The following is a 9,899-nucleotide window of genomic DNA, read 5'->3' as shown; positions in this document are numbered from 1 at the left end:
TACTTACTCTATTTTTCTGCAAATGGCAGTGAAGTACCTCAAAGGATGCCTTTTCTAAGTGTCTGAGATAGGGGCAGGACTGGTTCCCGTGCAGGGCATACCAACTTCCCTGTCACTCTCAAACCTGTGCTTCTGTCCAGATATTATGAACATGGGCTCATGAGAATATATATACTGGTTCTTCTGCCATGTTATGTCTTCTCTATTCCAGAGAAACAATGTTAGACTTTGTTCATTGCATCGTTGAAATCAAGATTCACTGTATTGACATTTCCTTAATTTACTGATTTAGTGATCGTAACAAATAATGAAGAAGAAGAAGAAAACGATGTCTTGCATGATGTAGTTTTAGTGAAACTACCAATTTAATTCACTGTTTTAGATTTGTTCCTGGGAATTGAGCAAATTTATTAGTTTGCAGTGTTAGGAATGCACCATTAAAAAAAAAATGTGTCAACTGCCCATCATCAGTCTTCTGCACTTCTCTAAATTTATCGTGTTTCTGAAACCTCCCTGTATTGGGTGTGATTCTTCTGGGTTCACAAAATTAAACTTACTTTATGAGGCTTGATGCTTTCTTTGTTGTAACTCAGATTTTAATTCTGTTCTCTCTTTTCCAGTTTGGTGAGGCATCTTTGGAATGGAGGCAAGAAAATGGAAATAAAGAAATTCTATCTTTTCTCTCATTTATATGCATTAATTCAATGTCTGCAAGTAAATGGGGACATTTTTTGAATGGTGTTTTAGTTACATCCTGGGTAAAATATGTTTACTCAGGTAGTTAACTGACATCGTCTCTTAGACACAGAGCTTGACATTTTAAACATTGTCTGACACATCTTTCAGATTGTGGACATCTATAGAGAGCAAATACTGTACCCTCTCTTTGCTCTTTTTCATAAAATGCCCATTAGTGTATAATGCAAAATATTATAGTATATGGTCAGTATAAAGCTTAATTGATGTTTAACAGTCACAAGAAATGTTTACTTTGAAGAAAGAAATGCGAACATTTAGATAAGTAACATAATGGGTTTTCTGCTAAGCTAAGTTGGCAAAACGCTTTGTCATCATATTCAACAAGAAATAGTTATTGTGATCTCACAAGAGACTTTCTGGGATAATAAGAATGTAAAGCATTTTGTTATGGAAGATGCCCATATGAAGTCTTTAGTTTTTACATTCTGTGGTTTAGTTTTTAATTTATGTGGCCTAGCTTTTAATTCATGTTCTCATCCACAGAAGTTCTGTGCAGAGAAATACCTGTAATCAAATCCTAGCTTTGTCATGTAGCAACCATGTGAACTTGACTAAATTGCTTGACTACTCAGAGTCTCAGTTTTCTCATCTATAATTTGGGAAATATAGTGTCTTCCTCAAAAGACAGATGTAAGGATTAAAACATATAACTTACAAAGGACACTTAATATAATTTCTGATACCTACCTACTATGTGAATAGAAAATTTATATCCATGTTTATACTAATGTCTGGGCACCTTTCTCTGTGCCATCTCAGTAAGGTGCCACTTTTCCATCTCATTAAATTAACCTTCTTTCTCTGGTTCTAAGTGATTACAAGGAGATCCCGTGCTCAGGCCTCCAATTACCTTGTTTCTCCTCAGACTGCAGGACACCTTTTGAAGTTAATTTCAGTTCTGTTTTAGAAAAAGCAGATATCAAAAGAAAGAATAGGGTACATTCATTGGATTTTATGTTTCTTGAATTATAAAAATATTCTATGAGTATTTTCTCAGTCATAGTACTGGGTTCATTTAAGAGGAAAACATATTTAAAAGAATTAATCCGAGTTAAACAGGAACTTCTTAATAAGCTCCCGTTAGGCGGTGCCATGTGTTGCAAAGGACTGTTATTGAGCATTTATATAGCAGCTTGCTTTTCAAAGTAGTTTATAATTTATAATTAGTAATTTATGGTTCATAAAGATACCTTGAGCTAAATTTGTATTGTTATCTCCATCTCTTAAATGGAGAAACAAAGGTAGTTAACTAAAGTCATGTAATATGTCTAAGACCAAAAAGGAACTACCTCTGAGCCATTACTTTTCCAAGAGGAGATATGATCTTCATCTCTTTCTCACAAGGACAAAGGAGAGGTAAAATAAAACAGTAACACCCCACTCATCATAGTCACATTACAGAGTCACTGTTATGGGTGCTTATTTCTTTAGGGTAATCGGCTAATATTTGAATTTTGCTTTTTATACTAGATATGCAGAGTCTTTGCCTGGCTCATTTGCCTGCATCAGAAACATCTTTCACAATAATCTAAGTGAAATAGGGAAGTTTCTTTCCAAAAACAAACCTTTTCATCATGTATCCCAACCCTTACCACTCTGCAATTAGCAGTGCAATCCTTGTAAGCAGTAGTTTAAGGGGTGCGGTGAGGAGTGAGGTACTTCCTGCAGAGGTCTAGAAGTCCCCAAATTGGTCTAGGAGCAGCATCCCCCTCTTCCTCCCTCACAAATTGGTCTTTCCTGCTTCAGAAAGTCTAGTGCATAAGGACATTTTCTGTCCTTGAAAGTCAACTCTTAATTACCTGTGAACAGAATTTCTCATTAATTAACTTCATTCTCTTCCTCATGCTATCCAAATTAATTTCCCAGTACTCCAAAATGCTATGTGCCCAAGGTTAGTCAAAATATGTAAACATATTTCAGGAAATAAAAATATGTTTACTTAATGTTCACAGCAATGGTTTGTGTTTATATTATGTATTTATTAATATATTTATATACAATATATAATATAAATTCAGTAAAAATGACTACATTATATATTATTTATTTATATATTCATGTTTATTATACATAATATATACATATATAATATATAAGCATATGCAGTAGGTATATTCACATGTGTAACAATATAATATACATATTGATTTATAAATAATAAGCATATGTACTTGTTTTATAGCAATAAATGATAATAAACATGTAGTTTTACTATGTGAACATATAGTATGTAACAAATGTATATATTATATATAAATAGAATTTTTTACAGAACTGTATATTTTTATGTAAGTATATTAGTTTTAAATATTATGGATAAATTTATGATTATTGAAACCATTTGAAAACAAGTTTCAGGCATCATGACACTTGAAATACTTCCCCCTTAAACATGGCATATATCTCCTAAGAATAAGGCCATTTTTCTTTGTAACTATATTACAATAACATAAAAGCGTAATAATAATTCCTAATATAATACCCAGTTTATATTGAAATTTCCTGCATTGTGACAAGAATGTCTTTGATAGCTGTTTCTGTTTTGTTTTGAACCAGGAATCAGATTGGGTTCAGCTCCTAGATTTAATTCCAAACTTATTTGACCACCAAACTCTCCCCTTCTTCAAAGAGCTTGATGAGTGTGTGTGGTTCAGCATACCTAGAGAATCAAGAATGCGGAGCATTGAATAGTTTCTGAAAAATGTCCATCCAACACAAGACTGGTACACAGTGTGAATTAAGTAACAAATTGTCAAATGAACAATAGGTTGGAAAAAGATCAGCCAAGGAAGCATGACAAAGGCATTGCTCATTGGGCAGGTGCAGCACTGGGAGGAGAGAGTAGGTAATATGAGGTACTGTGAGATCAGGTGATGGCACCAGGCCTACATGTTTCCTTCTTTACAATTTGCCCCTCTGATTTCATGCTTGCATTAGACTAAAATACCTGTATAGTCAATTCCATAAACTCAAATGGATATCCACAGACACACACATGCACACACTCATACAGAGGTGGAGTGGAGAAGAAAAAGAGAGGAAAATAAATAAAGGAAGATAGGAAAGGAAAAATAAAGAGAAGAAGGGAAATAGTACTTTTGTTACCCAGTGTTTCAAGTTACCAACAAAGCCTCTAGGACATCAGCATACATACTGAAGAGTTGCCAGTAAATTTCAAAGTAAGCGGTTTTTTAAATTCTGTGAATTAAACTCATAAGCACTTCCTCTCCTACTCGAAGAACAAAAGGCCAATCAAGGAATAAAGAAAGGACTTTCAATATGAAGGCTTTTGATCAGACTTTTATCTCTAGCCTAGGTAAGGTGATAATAACTCTGATATCTCCTGGGGCCAGAATATTGATGATGATAGATTAGACACACTATGGCTGCATTTTCTCTGCAACTCTATGGTTTAATACTTTTGTATTTACATATATCTAGCAAATAATCCTTCTGAAGGTTCTTTGGATTATCTCTAAAGATGGATGGTCTTTCACCATAAGGACTCAGTAAGACGGGGCCTGAAGGCACCTAGCCTAGGGTCTAGCACAGCACAATGTGCTTAATAGATGTTGCCTTATATGATGAATGCTTTTTTCCCTTGAGTCACATCTTGGGGGAGTGGGTTGCAGTATATGAGAAACAAACTATGATTCTACTTGGTAGGAAGTAGAATACGAAAAAGTGACAGAGATGCACAGGTCTCCTGTGACTCGCAATTCAACTTGCATCAAAAGAAGTGGTAGGGATTTTTTATGGGAAAATGATCCAAGCCTTTAACCTGGTAAATTTCACTTTGAGTCTTTAGACTATTGTCGTCAAATTTAAAGAATTCTTTAAAAATGCTTTTGTATTCCTTCTTGTCATTTTTTTTTCAATTTTATAACTTTATTTGAGGTATTTGACGATCAGCGATTAGTTCTCATCCACATTGACTGTCTGTAGATTTTTGAAAGTGGTTAACAAGTATACAAGTAACCAAAGTATAGGGCTTATTTGGTGAATCTTCATCCTCATTACCTTTTCTGGACAACCACACACAGATTCGATTGGGGACTTTCTTTATTCCTTTGGCCCAGACAGCTATGTTGAGCCTGGTATCAATGCGCACATCTGGAGTTCCCATCTCTTTCGTGGCAAATTTCAGAATCGCTTTGAGTGCCCGAGGACCACTCTTCTTGAAGCCCACTCCATGGATGCGCTTGTGAATGTTGATGGTGTATTCTCGGGTCACCACCTCGTTGATGGGAGAAAGGCCCTTTTTATTCTCTTCACCCTTCTTTGTGGGAGCCATTCTGCCAGGTCCAAATTGGAAAGGAAGAGCGTGAGGGATTCCTTGTCATCGTTCTCTGACTGTACAGGAGTTACAGTATGACTACTATCATGTATCTCTAGAAGGTCTGCAAATAGGGTAAACATTATTGCATGCTAAGCGGTATTTTAAGGCTTTAATTCAACTCATCTTGAAAACAAGTAAGCAAGTTTGACAATAGGTGTTTAGAGTGTGGTAAATTTTAAAAAAGAATTTATCTAAGCTTTAATAGCATTGAGTTAGAAAGCATGTCTTTCAAGACTGAAATTCTTAATGAATTTGGTCTTAAATTCTATCTTGCCAATCAATTTAATGTGAACATTCATATATAAAGCCCATTTTATTTCTGATTTATGGCATTAATCCAACTCAATAGGGAGATCTAGTGGCCCTAATCACTTTCAGTAAGCTTTATTTAAACATCTTAGGATGATATGTTTCTCAGATAGCTGCCATATCCAGTCTCCATTTGCACCAATATGCTAAAGTAGTATTCACCAGTTCCAATAATACACCTTTTTGTTTTTCCAAAAGAACCCTACCAACAGCAAATATAAGCATCCCATTCAAGTTCACTTGTAAGGAAAACCAATAGCAATATAATGGCTATAAAACACCAGGAAGAATACAACTTGGAATGACTTTCGAGAGAGCATTTCAAAATTCTAGCTGTCAGTAACTTAGTAATCTAAATTGTTTGTAAGGAGATTTATTTATTCGTTCTGTAACTAACACATATTGTCACTTTAGAGAAAATTTGGAAAATACAGAAAAATAGAAAAAAAATGCAAAGAATAGTTGAACTATTTTATTGTAATTTTTATCTTATCTTAAATATAACTTAAAATGAAAGTCTTTCTTGCAATTTTGTAGAGTTTGGAATACAGGATGGGGAAAGGCAGAAGAAACAAAGAGAAACGAACAACATTACAGAACATTATGGAGATAAAGGGCATACCTAAGAATGAGAGCTTTGCCATTGTATGTTGTTCTTTACTCGAAATACTCTTGCTATTCAAGATCTGGGCCGTGCTTGACTGTAATCTTCCATTCTTGCCAAGTGTGTGTGGTATTCTGGGGATGTGGACAAATATCCACAGGAACTTGGCTGAGACCTACAGATATATTTTTACCTCCAACAGCAAACAACCAGGGCATTAACTTGCTCTACCATTTAGCACTTTACATTTGAACCACAGCAGGCCAGTTTAGTGTGGTCCTTTGTGAACCAAAATTAGAGTGTTGTAATCTGCCTTTCAGGCTTTGATTTTTTCCAAGATTTATAAAGAAAGACATCATAGAATTTAGAGATAAACTCTCAGAGATATAATTCCTTTGCTTAATACATAAGAAAAACTTGACTTCAGGGGAAAGCACGGGATGAAAACCCTAGGATTTAATTAGCTGTGAAGCTCTGGGCAAACCACATAACCATTCTGAGATTCAAGTCTCCTCATCTGGAAATTGATGAATATGCCACAATAAATTTCAAGTGTCATTTAGCTTTCATATTCCAATAACTAATTTTGTGATTTTATGAAAGTGGAAAATGTAAGTAGTTTTTGATAAAATTCTTCATATGAAACTATGGAACTGAGAATTGTTTGCTCTGTGGTCAAGGCTTAATGACTTAGGCTACATTGGAAGTGGCTATGCTATATCAAAGGAGAGAGAATACAGTAATTAGCCCTGCCATGTCTAGTCTGGGAAGGTATTGATACAAGGTAAAATGGAAAATAGGATATCCCATAGAATAATTTGGTACTGTTGATACCTGCCCTTATTTTCTCTCTTCTGATAACAATTGAAGGATGGAGGGATTAATGGATAGCAAAAGACATGTCACCTTCAAACAAGCATTGATTCTTCACATGTTCATAAGGAGTAAGAGTGGTATAAATAATAGCATATATTGGAGACCTTCCTTCGACAATTATCTGGGTCATTACTGTTGAAATCATCAAGTTCATGAAAACAAGCAAAGGAAAGAGGGAGAAATAAAATAAGTAAGAGCACATCACATGTTATTTTATGTAATACATGGAATTCTGAGAGGTAACTGGTAATAGGCCCATACTTAGACACAATAAAATTGCAGCTCCCAGTGGTTAAAATAATTTGCTTATTTTGCCATAAATAGTTAAAAATAACATCTAATGAAAATTCAGAACCTGAAATAGTTGTGCCTAATTTATGTTGACTATTCATGTTTTAGGAATCCCAATCTCCCAATTCCTGTTACTCTGGCCCACCAGGCCCAGGACTTGCCCTTAGGCATTTCCAGTTCCAAAACTTTGCACACAGTTCCCACTCTCTGGGATGAATTTGAACCAACAAAACCTACTTCTTCTAAGAGGTCTCTCCTGATTATCCAGCTGTCAAGGCCTCTCTCCCTTTTCTAAACTCCAACAGTACTTGCTGTGGGTGTTCGCCATTTGTCACTTAACCTTTAGGTTTTGTTTTATTGGTTCTTTCCTCAGTGCTAAGCTTCTTACTTTTCCATACACCTGTGTGTCCTCAAGAGGAGGAGAAGTGCTTGGAAAAGTTAGCACTAAGCCTGCTGCAGGTACGTTTCTCCACTGGCATCTGAGATTAAAGGGACTTATGTTCCACTTTGCATGGTTTGGAATGGACAACAATGGACATGATTCTTTCATTCTGCCATCCTTTAATTCTCCCTAGAAAGTGATCCAAATTTTTAAAGAAGAAGAATTGAGCACTATCTGCAATCCCCAAGATACACTTTGCTGCTTAATTCAACTTTGAATGAAAACTCGGTTGAAAATATTTTCTTCCTTCTGTCTTTTGAAAATGTAAAGATCAAATGGAAAAAGACACAGGTCATACATATTCACCTATTCTAGTCAATGATTTAAATATAAACACTTCACAAAGAACCAAAAATGAGGGAAAGCATTGATTAGTGAACCTTGTACATCCTGTTTAGAGATCAAAGGGGCCAATGAGCAGGGATCAAAGTAGGGGGAAATTCAGAATGTAACACCCTTGCGAAGCGACGTTTCTCACGATGTGGTATGGCTTAATCAGAGCCACTCCATTCAGCAGCTGCAAAGAGGAAAAGGAAAACAATCCTGAAAATTATTAATTAGGTAAGCTTATGCTCTGTGTGCCTTTCATGAAATAGAGCCATTTCAGCAGCTTGTGCCAGCTTTCAGTAAAGAGGTATTTTTGGAGAAGACTAACCTGTGCTGCAGGTAGGTTCCTTTTAGAAATGATCACAAAAGCACCTTGTTGCAGCAACCAGACAACCACACCTAGCTTGACTCAGTCTGCAAAACTCTCATTACACATTATGAGGCTAGCTTACACCACAGGAATATGCTTCTAAACTACTTCGTTTGCAAAAGGTTAAAAAATTCCTTAAAGCAACCAACTCAGAATGTTCCAAAGATTTAAGTAGCAATGCTAAACATCTGAATTATGTTTTACAGTTTTCAAAATGTTTTCATGCATATTATTTTATTTGTTAATCATAACCTTACTTAAAGTTAAATAATCTGCTGTTGGGACATAAAGTTGGTAATTAGCAGAATAAGGACACGCATCCTAGTCTTTTGAGTGTAGTGATACTTCTACATATGCCAGGTTATAAAATACAAAATTTCAGAAAAACATTAAGGTTGGCAATAGGAATTAATACAAACAGTAAGGAACTTGGAAAAGAACAATAAGTGAATGGAAGAGGTACACTGCTTGGATCTGAGCTCTAGCAGGGGAATGATAGTGATATTTTGAAAACCACGCGCTGGGCTCACGCCTGTAATCCCAGCACTTTGGGAGGCCAAGGCAGGCAGATCACAAGGTCAAGAGATTGAGACCATCCTGGCCAACATGGTGAAACTCCGTCTCTATTAAAAATACAAAAATTAGCTGGACATGGTGGCATGTGCCTCTAGTCCCAGCTACTCCGGAGGCTGAGGCAGGAGAATCGCTTGAACCCAGGAGGTTGCAGTGAGCTGAGATTGCAATTGCACCACTGCACTACTGCCTGGCGACAGAGCAAGACTCCTTCTCAAAAAAAAAAAAAAAAAAAAAAAAAAGAAGAAGAAGAAGAAGGAAAAGAAAACCACTTCATATCTAAGTCCATAAATTTTAGACTCTGTGCTGACCAATCATCATCTTCTGTAAATACATTCTTTTCTCCATAGTGCATACGGTTGATTACGTTTAAACTTTTGTTATTTATAATCACATTCCAGATATACCTTCCTGAGGGGCACTCAAGTCAGCAATTCCATTTACAGATTATCAATAAGAGTGGGTTTCCCCTGCAAATGGCTTATCTCATTCATCATTCTGCTTTTCTCCTAATTTTATCTTAATTTCACTTTTGGAGGAAATCTTGCCATTGCCCTCATTATTCATGGCTTTTGTGACTCAGTTATTAATGTCATTAGCGTTTTCCAAAATTTGTCTTTGTTTCTGTTTTTTTTTTTCTTTCTGAACGTATTTTTTAAATATTCTGCTTCCTCAGATCCCCCTTCCCCATTTCTTCCTCTTGCAGATAATTTAGTATTGCATTATAAGAATTTTACACTCTATGTCTTCCATTTCAGAAACTTAAGGTACAGGGTTCATGCTTCATTTTTCTTCAGAGTTTGTGCAATCAACTCTCTATGTCCATTGTTCCCACTTCTGCCATGCTACCATGCTGCTAGGATACCATGATCGCTTTTTCTCACTTAGTTTTAAAACAAATTCCTTTTTCTGAGACAGCATTAGGTTTCCTCATTACTTCTTGTACCTCCCTTGGGAAGGAAGTGAAGACATAATAAGAAACAGCCAGATATATTGGTTTCACCGTAAT

At 35.8% G+C, this 9,899-nt stretch overlaps 1 pseudogene; it reads right to left on the bottom strand.

The window, feature by feature from the left end:
* Nucleotides 1–4,672: 4,672 nt before the first annotated feature.
* Nucleotides 4,673–5,053, bottom strand: LOC702880 (large ribosomal subunit protein eL31 pseudogene; annotated as a pseudogene).
* Nucleotides 5,054–9,899: the final 4,846 nt, after the last annotated feature.

Source organism: Macaca mulatta, chromosome 9, assembly GCF_049350105.2.
Source record: "Macaca mulatta isolate MMU2019108-1 chromosome 9, T2T-MMU8v2.0, whole genome shotgun sequence".
Classification (NCBI taxonomy): Eukaryota; Metazoa; Chordata; class Mammalia; order Primates; family Cercopithecidae; genus Macaca; species Macaca mulatta.
The sequence above is the reverse complement of the archived record's forward strand: the minus strand, read 5'-3'. Positions and strand labels throughout refer to the sequence as shown.